A 12,975-nucleotide genomic window follows, 5' to 3' on the forward strand; every position below is an offset into this window, starting at 1 on the left:
ATTTTATTGAGTTGATGTCACTAAGCAGTACTGCTGTCAATGCCATGAGGATTTCAAGGAACATCAGGAAGGGCAACTAGGGACTGGCCACCTGCTATAGTAAAGGGGAGCCTTTACAATCAACTTCTGTCTTACATTGGCTTCCAGTCTAGACGTACGTATCTGAGGACCAGTATTACAGAGGAACCTCATAACCCTTCACTTCTCTCATCTTCTTCCCAGACTGAGCTGCTGGCACCCTAATTGAACCTTTCTAAAACCTTGTTATTGCAAAATATTATATATAAGTGGGAATGGTGGTAGCAAAAGGTTAAGGGAAAAGGGGAGAAAGGAAGAGAGAAAGGGGGTACCGATCACAATGATCGACACATAACCATACACCTCTTTACAGGGGGAAGAACAACAGGAAACATGGGGGCAGGGAGACAGCAGTTGGCGTGAGAGATGAAAAATAACAATGTACAATCAGGGCATTATGAGGGAGGTGGGGAGGGAAGTAAGGGAAAAGAGCTGATACGAAGGGCTCAATAGAAAGTAAATGTATCGAAAAAATGAAGACCGCATCTGTGCAAACATGCCTGGTTCAATTGATGTATGGATTGTGATAAGAGTTGTACATGTCCCCATTATAATGTATATATAATATATAAATTGAATCATAAAGTTAAGAATCCTTTTGGAATTGGCCCTTTTAGTCTGAGAATCATTCCCAGAGATTCACCCAAGTAGTCTTGTATCTTCCTATGTTGTTTGTTCCTTTTTAATTAAGGAATAGAACTGAAGAAGTATGGCCAGAGTGCTCCTTCGTGGTACAGACAGCAAGATTTCGTCTTAAGTAGTCGCTGGAGAAGGGCGTCACGCGGGGTGAAGTGGAGGGGCAGCAGAGGAGGGCAGGCCCTCCAGGAAACGGGTTGACACAATGACTGCTTCAGGGGACTCAGATCTAGGAACAATTGTGAGGGTGGCACGGGACGTGCATTGTTTCGTTCTGTTGTGCACATAGTCGCCATGAGTTGGAACCCACTCGACACCAGTGTGTGAAGTCCTCCTATGGAGGACAGCTAGGCTGATCCCAGTTGTTAGCTACTGTAGTTAAAGCTGTGCCCCTTCATGGACAGGCATCTATATGGTCATGGTTTCACTTCTCTGGTAGACGTGCCTAGGAGTTCAATTACCAAGCCATATGATTGAAGTTTTTAAGAGAAGAAAACCCTTTTTGATTTTTTTTTTCAAAAGAGGCTCTGCTACTTTATATTTCCACAGCAAGGAATCAGTGACTCTGTTTTTCGGCAACTTTGGCAGTAATTTGTGCTCTCACTTTTTTCTTTTTTAATACATTACAGGCATGACAAGAGTGGTTTTGTCCGCTCTCACTGGGCTCTTTTATTTACAACACGTGAAGGGGGTAGTTTGGACGTGGCTAAAGCTATGTGGATCTGACGTCCTCTGGCTTCCCTCTTGCCACAAAGCACAAATCAAAGATTCCCCTATCCTCCATCCGTCTTGAACTATTCTGAAACCAATTATCCCACCCAAAGCACAGTACTTTTCTGCTGCGTTCACTAATTCAGTACAGTGGACACAAAACACGTAGACAATATTCAAAATACAGGGGGGAGGGGTGCTATTCGGGAAGTCGACAAGTTGCTGCAAGTCAGGAGTGGCAAGGCAGGTAGCATTTATTTGGTCCGCAGCAGCGCCTCTCTGCGGCTAGTAGCCGTCTCTCTCTCTGGTCCTAAGCCTCTTCGCCGCATGGCCCCTTGTCTTCCACCTCAGTTGTCCAGGAAGGCCGCTTGCTGCTCTGCTTCGATGTCTTAGTTAAGCTCAGCTCATTTGTTCTGTCTCATGGTCTCCTTTCCTCAGCCACTACTTTTATTCGGACCCCTTTGCTTCATCCCTTGGTCTCTGCATGCTATGGCCTCCGGTGCCTCTGGTCTCAAACAGAGATCTCAAACGTGCTTTCTTGGTGACCCTGGGATGTACCTCTTGGGTTTCCAAGATGGCTCATACAGAGGAATGGTTTTGGTGGTAGCATGTTATTATCTTATTTTTTTTTTTTTTTGTCATTCAGCGGGTTACACCCCAAGGAAGCAAAAGACATCACTTGACTCATCTTCTCTACTAAAGTGGAGACTTAATCCCACTTCAATCCTGTCTATTATCATACCAAATAGTTCCTTATAAAAGAGGATTGTAGCCCCTGGCATGTAGACCAGGGTTTATAATACATCCCATAAGGGATTATGCCTAGAAAGGCCATATTAATTGGCACTACCATAAACATTCTGGAGAGGCACAAATTTTATTGCTTTTACATGTACTTTGGGTTTGGGGAAACACAGAGTCTAAAAGTATAAACTCAGGGCCATGGGGTGAGTGGGGTACATTTCTCAGTGAAATCCTCAAAGATCACCTGCCCTGCTGGCCTTGAGGAATGAGTGGTTGTGTTGTCACGGTGGGGAGACATGTACTGTAGAAAGCTTTCCTGCCCAATTGACAAGTACCTGAAAACTTACCTGTTTACTTCTGTAATTAGTCTATGTCCTTCAAGATCACCTGCCTGTCCAGATTATTCCTAGGAGTCCACCCCTGTCATCACCTCCAGCACTATCACCCCCACCCCCACCACACACCCACACACCTGGCAACTTACCCTTCTGAGCTGACTTCTCTGCTTTGAATTTAAGTAACTCAGACAATCTCCGCAAAAGTCACTGTTTTAATTGACTATGTCAGGCCAGGTGGACTAGAGAAACAAATCTAGTGACACTCATATATGTGTCAGTAAAAACTTTATATTAGGAACTCATTATATATTGAGAGAACATAGTAACCCTGTCCAACTCAAGTCCATAAGTCTGATACTAAGCCATAGTCCCTATTCAGATATATGCAGCCGCATGCCATGATGCAGAATGCAGGAATATCAGAGGCCAGGGCGTGCAAAGTCTTGTGGATCCAATGGTGGTGGTCGCATATCCAGGGATCTGGCAGGTCCCTGAGTGGTTTGCCAGCAGGAAGGTGAAGCAGAGGGTGAGAGAGAAAAAGAGGGGCTGGCCTCCAGAGAATAATTCATCTCACTTGCATGTCCAAAGGAGGCCATCAAGCTGCCACCTGATTAACAGGCTAAACTCCATGCATACATTGTTACAGGGCCCACGTTGGCACAAAAAACCTATCACGTGGAAAATTTTTTTGGTTTTGCTTCTGAAACTCACCTGTATGACATTACCAAAAAACAAAAACAAATTCACTTCCATCAAGTCAATCTTGAGTCATGGCAACCCTAAAGGACAGCGTCAGGTGCCCCTCTAGGTGTCTAAGACCGCAGCTCTTTAAGGGAGTCAAAAAGCCTCATCTTTCCCATGCAGTGACTGGTGGTTTCAAACGACTCACCTGGTAGCAGCCCAAGATGCAATCACTATATTACCAGGGATCTGAATGTTACTAAGACAACTGAAAACCAAACCAAGTCACTGCCATTGTGTCGATGCTGATTTTCCGGGACTGGAACTGTTTACAGGAGTAGAAAGCCCAGTTTATTTCTAAGAAAGCTGCCGTCAGCCAACTACCACTTGCAGAGACACACTTAAACCTGTTTTCTTTGGAATACATCTGTCATGCCTGAAGTAGACCCTAAGTTGCAGTACTTTTGGATTGACTGTCTCATAGTTTGCTCATTTTCAAAATGTCTTTGTTGTTGTAATTTCATGTCAAATAAATTTTAATTGATTTGTTTTAATTACTGAGTTTATAAGTTTTTGCATATAGTATGTGTACAAATCTTTTCTCACATTTTTATTTTATACATATTTGCTCATATATCACCTGTCTCATCACCCTCATAGGGAATTTCATAGAGTTAAATATTTGAAACTTGATAAGATTAAATTTTTCAATTTTTCCTCTCTTGATTTATGTTTATGATATCAAATATATAAAACCCTTAGCCATGCCCCAGACTTCACAGATACCGTTTTTTGAAAAATGGTATAGTGATTTGCTATACATTTAATTCGAGAATCCATTTTAGTTCATTTTTAATATAAGGCATGATAGTTTTACCAAGATTGTTTATCTTTTGCATTGATTTTGCTTTTGGCTATCTGGCTGCTCCAGTAGTATTTGCTGAAATGACAGCTCTTCCTCTGTGAAACTGCCTTTGCAGTTGTTTCAAAAGTCAACCAAACACATTTGGGTCAATCAATTCCTTTGTTCTCTATTCTATTCCATTGATCTTCCAATAATATTTGTATGTCTTTAATTCATATAACACTGTGCTGTTATCATAATGCTGTGCTAAATCTAGGTCATTGCATGGCAGAAACGCCTTATACGCAGCTATCCCCAAAATGCTGGCTATTCAAATCCACCTTCTGGTAGCACAATAGAAGGCCCGCCATCCTACTTCTCGAACCTTACAGTCACTGAACACTCTGTGTCGTCCAGCTCTGCTCTGACCCATGTGCAGTGGTCATGCGTTGGGATCAACTCTCTGGCAGCAGGTAATCATTCCCTGCCATTAGGCTGATGCCAAGTCACAGTGATCCTGTAGGACGGGGAATACTGGCCTCTTTGAGTTTCTGAAACTGTAACATCTTTCAGGAGTAGAAAGCTCTGTCTTTAACCTGAGCAAGAGATAGTAGTAAGCCTTTTATCAGGTAGACATTTTACCTACTATTTTCTGTGAAGATTTTTTTAGCTATGCCAGACTTGTGCCTTTTAATTACATTTCAAAATGAGCTTCTTTATAAATGTTGCTCATTTAAACTTATGGAGCAATTTGGGAAGAGTAGACATTTTGACTATGGTGAGATTTCCCGCCAATTTGCATTGTGTATTCCTCCATTTGCTTAAGTCTTCCTTGACTCTTTTTAATATAATTTTTATTATTCAGATACTAAATATACATTGTGCCTAAATATTTTGTTTGTTTTCCTTGGAGCAAATAAAATAAACCTACATTTTTGTATTTTCATGTGGATTGTTAAAATGTAGAAATGTGATTGATTTTTTTATGGAAACAACCCAAATGTTCATCCACTCAAAAATAGATTTTAAAATGTAATTATATATCCATGTAATAAAATTTTATTTGATCATAGGAACAAATGATATACATACATATGTATGTATTAATATATATGTATTTCTAAAATATATGCGCTACAGCAAGGATGAACTTTGAAACCATTTATGGTAAATAAAAGAAAACCTGAAACACGGTGTCTACACAGTTGATTCATACCCATAGTGGGTAGATAGAGTATAGGGTTTCCAAGAATATCAGTCTTTATGGGAAGAGTCAGTCTTCTCCCTTCCCCCTTCTCCAGTTCAGCAGCTGGAGCTTTTGGAAAGCCAGTCTAAAAGACCACATATTGTATAATGTCATTTTTGTAAAATTTTCTATGTGGAAAAATCTATATAGAAAGTATACTAGCAGTTGCCTTGGTATAGGAAATATGGGGAATTGGGAACTGATGTCAAAGAAAGATCCATATTTCATTTTGTGGCAAGAAAATGTTCTAATATTGATTATGGTGATTGATACATGCTTTCTGACTGTAGAAGCAGCCATAGACTTGTATACTTTGAAAGTGTGAATTTTATGATATGTGATTTATATCTCATTAAAGTTAAAATAAATACATAAAGCATTTTAATTGATAGGGTAAGGCTTAAGTAGGCCATTTATATATTTTTTCAGTGGCTCCTTTTTTTCTGATTATCTTTTCTTGCAGTCCTGCATGTTAACAATGTCAATAATTTCATCTTTCACCTTTTGAAACTGCTTCAAAGCTATGCTTAAGGCTTTCGGTGATTTCTGTCTCCAAAGTGGGCAGCTGTGTCCTTCTTCTTGTCTGTCCTTAGTCTGGAAGCTCCATGAAAAACTGTTCCCTCTGGGGGACCCTGCTGGCATCCGAAACAGCAGTGACATAGCTGCCAGCATCGCAGCAACACACAAGTCACCACAGCCAAACAAACTGAAAGACAAGGAGTGTGTTTTTAATAACCTATCACATATGAATGGCAGAACCTCACTTCCTGAAAGTGAGAAAGCTTTTTGATGAAAACCAAGGGTTGAAGCCTTCAGTATGGATTTCAACTCAAGGTAAAGAAGACCGAAGTCCTCACAACTGGACCAATGGATACAATCATAATTAATGGGGAAAATGTTGAAGTTGATAAGGATTTTGTCTAAAGCTCATAGAGAAACAGTCAAGCGAGCAAAAGACATATGGCGTTAGGTAAACCTGTTGAACAAGACCTCCTGTAGCCCAGGTGGGGACAGAGCATGGTAGTAGGGCAGGAGGAATGTCAAGGGAGATGGAGGAAAGAGCTAGGAGTCAAGGGGCATTTATGGAGGTCTAGACTAAGACGTACATGCAAATATATATATGAGGATGGGGAAATAGATCTATTTGTCTATATTTATAGGTTTAGTATTAAGGTGGCGGAAGGACCTTGGGCCTCTACTCAAGCACTCCCTCAATACATGAATACTTTCTTTTATTAAATTCTGCAATGCTCAGCCTCCTGACACAACTGCTTGAAGCCAAAGCGGGTGAACAAGTAAATGTGGTGAAGAAAGCTGATGGTACCCGGCTATCAAAAGAGATAGTGTCTGGAGTCTTAAAGGCTTGAAGATAAACAAGCGGCCATCTAGCTCAGAAGCAACAAAGCCCACATGGAAGAACACACCAACCTGTGTGATCGCGTGGTCCCGAAGGGATCAGTTATCAGGCATCAAAGAAACAAAAATCATATCAGTGGCTGCACACCTCCATGATACAATCACTGAAGACAAACGGGTGCATAAGCAAATGTGGCGAAGAAAGCTGATGGTGCCCGGCTATCGAAAGAGATAGTGTCTGGGGTCTTAAAGCCTTCAAGGTGAACAAGCTGCCGTCTAGCTCAGAAGCAATAAAGCCCACATGGAAGAAGCACACCAGCCTGTGTGATCACGAGGTGCCAAAGGAACCAGGTATAAGGCATCATGATTTATATATATATATGAAGGGGGAAGTGCAGATTGGAGACCCAAGGCCCATTTGTCGGCTACTGGAGATCCCCTCATAGAGGGGTTTAGGAAAGGAGATGGGTCAATCAGGGTGCGAGGTAGTACCGATGAAGAACACAGCTTTCCCCCAGATGCTAGATGCTTCCTCCCCCCAACTACCATGATCCGAATTCTACCTTGCAGGACTGGATAGGGCAGAGGTTGTACACTTGTGCATATGAGAGCTGGAGGCACAGGGAATCCAGGGTGGACGATACCTTCAGGACCAGGGGTGTGAGGGGCGATGCTGAGAGAGTAGAGGGTGAGTGGGTTGGAAAGGGGAAACGGATTACAAGAATCCACATGTGACCTCCTCCCTGGGAGATGGACGGCAGAGAAGTGGGGGAAGGGAGACTCTGGATAGGGAAACATATGACAAAATAACAATCTATAAATTATCAAGGGCTCATGAGGGAGGTGGGTGTGGGGAGGGAGGAGAAAAAAAGAGGACCTGATGCAGAGGGTTTAAGTGGAGAGCAAATGCTTTGAAAATGATTAGGGCAAAGAATGTGCAGATGTGCTTTATACAATTGATGAATGTATATGTATGGATTGTGATAAGAGTTGTATGAGCCCCTAATAAAATGTTTTAAAAAAAAGACTTCCTTATAGTATTGAGGAGCAAGCCTGTTACTTTGAGGACTAAGGTGCACCTGACCCAAGTCCTGGGATTCTCTATGGCATCATATGTATATGAAAATTGGACATTGAATAAGGAAAACTGAAGAAAAGTAGATGTATTTGAATTGTGCTGCTGCTGAATCATATTGAAAGTCCAATGGACTGCTACAAGGACTAACTGATCTGTATTGGAAGAAGTAAGGCCATGGTGCTGCTTAGAGACAAGGATGGCAAGACTTCGGCTTACCTGCTTTCCTCTATGTTGTCAGGAAAGACCATTCCTGCAGGAGGACATCATGTTTGGTCACGTGGAGGGTGGTGAAAAAGAGGAAGACTTTCGAGGAGAAGGATCGGCACAGTGACGGCATCAACGGGCGCAGACATGGGTGTGGGCTTTTAGTTCTATTTAGAGCCCACTGCATTTTTCATTTTTAAATATCATCGGAGGAAGAGGTGGTTATGCAGATTTTTCAATCATAAAATATAACTTATAAAACTTCTAAGGATGCGATCTGTTCTTTCCCTTTCCTTCTTCTTACTGCGGTTTCAAGATTACTTCTCTTATTCTTTAATTTCTATTTGGAAAACTTCCTTCAGTATCTATGGGTACCTCAGTTAAAGACCAAATATTTTTGTTTTTCTTCATCTGCGAAGGTTTTTGCTTTAATTTGTCTTTCATTCCTAACAGTTGACTTCTTTATATGTTATTACATTTCTTTTTTTTAGCATTTGAAGCATTTTGTGCCATTTCCTCCTGGCCTCCGTAGTTTCAGATGGGAACCTGCTGTCATCTGAATTGGTGTTCCGCTGTAGCCACTGTGTGCTCTTTGTTAAATGTTGCTGTCAACCTTTTTCTTCATGTGCAGTTTTCAGGAGTTTTGATTATCTTCTTATTCTTATTTATCTTGGTGTATATTAGCGTTCCTTCGGCTTCTTAGGTCTGTGAATTCATTTTTTGCCTCATCTTTCAGCAGTCGTAATTTTTCAGAATACTTTTTTTAACCCTTCTCTTTTCTTTCTGCAACATGAATGATACAAATGTTGGAACTTTTTTAGTGTCCTTTCACTCTTTGATACTGAGCTTCCTGTATTTTATTTTTTAGTCTATTCTTTCTGTTTTTCAGATTGATTAAAATTTCCCTGCAGGTTCACTGATTTTATCATCTTTCACTCTTCCATTCAACTATTGTGTCCCTTAGCAATTTCTTCATCTCTTCTGTATATTTCCCTATACCATAGTGGATTCCATTTGAGCTGTTTATATATATAAAACTTTCATAACTTCTATTACTTTTATAATATTGTTTATTCACTTTTCTTAGAGAATTTATCATTTATTTTGGATATTTTTGAGAACTGTTTTAAGCTCTTTGACAGAGCATTTCAAAAGCTGATAAATCTCAGAATTGATAGTAGTTGATTCCCTTTTTTTGTATTCTAGTTGTGATTTTTTTTTTATTTGTGAAATGTATGTTTATTTTTCCAGTATATCCTGGATACTTTGTTTATTATGTTATAAGAATAAATTCTCTTAACATTTTATTTTTATTTAGCATAAAGTAATTTGTCAGCTTAGAACAGAGGCCTTGGCCTACTGTGGGGTTTTATTGTAAATGGGCATTTACTTTTCAGAGCCTATGTGGCCCTTTGGCCTGGTGGTTCTATCTGATGTGATAAGACTACTACCCATTTCTGATTATGCTGCATTCTGTGTTTCCTCAGGCAAGGTTCCTGGCATTTCTCCATGGAGAGGAGTCTAACTCTATTTGGGATTCCCTAATTGAGGCCTGCCATGTCATTATCCAAGTAGGGGAAGGAATCTTGGCCCTGCTTGGACAAGTAGCTTCTCAGTATCCGAAAGTATGGTTCTGACTGATCTGGGCCATTGACTGAGAATAAGAATGGAGAATTACAGGCTCTGTTTACAAAAAAAAAAAAAAAGTGTCTTGTTCCATGACAGGAGTTGAGTCTCGACTGCCAGTACTTCCCACCTGTCTTTCATCTCTTGGCAGTTAAGGGGAAGATCGGAGCCTTCAATGGACAGTGTCTGTTATGGCTGCATATTTCAAGCTTGGCTCTCCATTGATCTGCCTTGGTGGCGGTGGTAGTGGTTTGCCTGATGTTTGTAGAGAGAGTCTCATTTGATCCTAGGAATAAGTTAGTCCAATGCCGCCTCCTCCTTTTCCAGGTCAGAGGATAGCTTCTTCTGTTGGATTGGGGGGCATAAGATGCTTGCCTGCTATCCTCTTTCTCCTTTCACAGAATCCTGAACCAGGTGATCATGTTGATCTTTTCTCTAGGAATTCTCCTTTGATTGCCTCTTGTATGGTTTTCAAGGTTTATAGTTGTGGTTAGTGAGGAATGGCAGGGGTAAAATTGGCTTATGATATCGTGTTTCATCTCTATATTATAGTTTTAATTGATTACTTGTTTATGTGAAACTCCTTCCTCTAAATGCATATCTCATAAAGAGATATATTAACTAATAAGTTTTCTGCCATCATTTTTTCTATTATCTAACAAAGTTCTGAACAATAGTAGATTTAGACTCTTTATGTTCCCTGTAAAATAATCTACAATAGAAATGGCAAAAAAAAAAAAAATAAGAAACAGGTATGCCTGTGCAGCCAGTGTCAGGTTATATGCTTGAGTAAATCCTGCCTGCTGAACCTGCCTACAATTTTGCCAAGTGAGCTAGTGCCTACACCTTAGAGAATACTATGTTCATTAAGTGCTGATTAAAATCTAAAATACCTAAGCAAAATTTGTAGTGAGAAAGAGAAGTGAGTTGCTTCCTACTCCGCTTTTTAAAAATTTCACAAAATTTATGTGAGAATTACTTTTGAATCACCTGATCTCTATATTCCTGGAACTACTGAGTCATTTCTGTAGAACTTTTTAAAGAAAGTATACTTGAATTTGCATCTCTGTGTAATATGGAACCTTAGTAAGTTCAAAAAGTAACATCAACCTAATTAAATGTCCTGCCAGAAGTTCTCCTCACTAGGCTATATGATATATGATTATCTCCATTTCCTGGGTCTAAAGAGGAGAAGACTAGAACAGAGGGAGTCATTTGAAAAGATTAATTACCATATATACTCGATTATAAGCCGACCTGAATATCAGCCAAGGGACTTAATTTTGCCACAAAAATTGCATTAAAAATGTGCTGAAAAACTTGGCTTATACACGAGTATACACAGTGTCAATGGTAACTGCTATGTGATTATTTATGAAACTAAAGAAATCTTATTTGTAACCAATGGGGAAGGATGTTTATTATATGATTGATTTTTGGAGCCCCTGCATAGATTGTGGCTCAGAGTGACCCAGTGTGAAAGAGTGAAACACAGTTTTGTAGACTTTAGTCATTATGAGAGCAGAGCACAGTGTAGTTCTACAGAGTTGGTGGGTGGATTGAACTACAAACCTTTCATTTATCAGCAGAGCACTTAAGCATTATGTCACTAGGAATTCTTGGTTGTGATGCATTGAGTGGAGGGGAAAGAGTTGCCAAAGCACATACAGACAAATGAAATGCTCTCTGAATGTACATGCCCACTGTGACATGAGATGCCTCTACTGTTCCTCGTCTCATTATGTTCTTCGCATCCGAGGGCAATCCTGACCCTTTGAGTTCTCCTAGCTGAATGGCTTAGTTCTAACCAATAGTGCGTCACTAACGTGTGGGAGGTTTATAACTGATCACAATCTGAGAGATGGTGACTTTGTTCTTGCTAGCCAGCTCTAGCTCGTGCCAGTCTTCATTGCTGGCAAAAAGAAGTTGAAGAAAGCAGCAACTGTTTCTGCAAATCTGTGATGGTGTGAATGTTGTTCTGTTAAGGATTGGATAGGTTAGCATGCTGTTCAGTTTTAGAGTAAAAATAACCCCACACATTCTTCCTGGTGCTTTCAGGATGCCAACAAAGAATAGGATTGGCTTACAACAGAAAAAAATGACTTAGAGTATGAAATTTATTAAAAATTTATTAAATTTTGTCTCCTGGGAATTTCAAAACTTTGTTCACTTTTATGGCTATTCTAAACAGTATGTTCAACATCTCAACAGGTGCACAAGCATATATGTGTTTTGTACTTTATGTCTTTAACATAGAGTAATGGCCACTGGGCATCTTGCCTTTGGCTCTTGTAAAGAATGATACCTTTGTTTAGATATTCAGGTCAAGTTGTCATCTGCTATCTCATTATTTATTATCATTATTTATGCCTATGGGGATTGCGATTTACTTTAATCATAACTATTAGATCAAAATCCTATTTTTTCTAAATAAATACACATGCACATATAAACTCACTGACATCAAGTCAATGCTGATTCATAGTAACCCTGTAGGAAAGTCACCCTTAGAGTTTCTGAAACTGTAACTTTTCCTGGAAGTAGAAAACCTCAACTTTCTCCTGTGGAGCACCTGGTGGTTTTGAACTTCGGACCTTGTGGATACCAGCCCAATGCATAACTGCACCACATATAACTACGCCATTAGGCTTACACATACACACACACACACACACACACAGCCCTTTTCCTCTTCAACCATTTTCATTGTATCATTTATGAACATTAATTATGTTTACCCTGCTGGACAATAGCCTCCAGCACTCATTTCGAATTTTTTTTTCATCACCCTTAATTTGAATCTGACTCCTAAGCATAAAAATTGATTGAATGGTACTGGATTTTTGAAGAGGTTTCAGGAACGCTGTACCCCTTGAGAAGTAACTCCCCTTTTCCTCATCTGCCTCTAATAAATTTGTGTTCTGTGCCTTGCATCTGCCTGTAATAGATATTTAATATTAATGGGCATATAAAACTTTTGCCCATTTGCTTTGGATTAATTTCACTCGGCATAATGTTTTAAAAGTTTGTCTATATTGTCGCATGTATCAAGATTTCATTTTTGTGGTTGAATAATATCACATTATATGTGTACCACATTTTGTTTGTTTATCTGGATATAGGTTTAGTTTGTGCTACCTGTTGGGTGTTGTGAATAGTGCTACAATAAAAATGGAAAATTCCAAGTGTTTGAAAAGGTAAGTTAGAGAGAGGTGAATCCTTTTTAGCATGTATTCATTATTTAACCTGCTGTATGCTGGAGTCTCAGGTGTGAGCTCTGCTGAGTGCTCCTTATTGGCAAACCGATTTTCAAATCTCTGAGTAGTGTAGTTCAAAGAGATGTGTATACTAATTGATAAGCCAAAACTGCCACAATGTACCTTGATTTTAGAGACAAACCACAGAAAACTCCAACTACTATTCAGATAAGTGA

The sequence above is a fragment of the Tenrec ecaudatus genome, chromosome 2, assembly GCF_050624435.1.
Source record: "Tenrec ecaudatus isolate mTenEca1 chromosome 2, mTenEca1.hap1, whole genome shotgun sequence".
NCBI classification, from domain to species: Eukaryota; Metazoa; Chordata; class Mammalia; order Afrosoricida; family Tenrecidae; genus Tenrec; species Tenrec ecaudatus.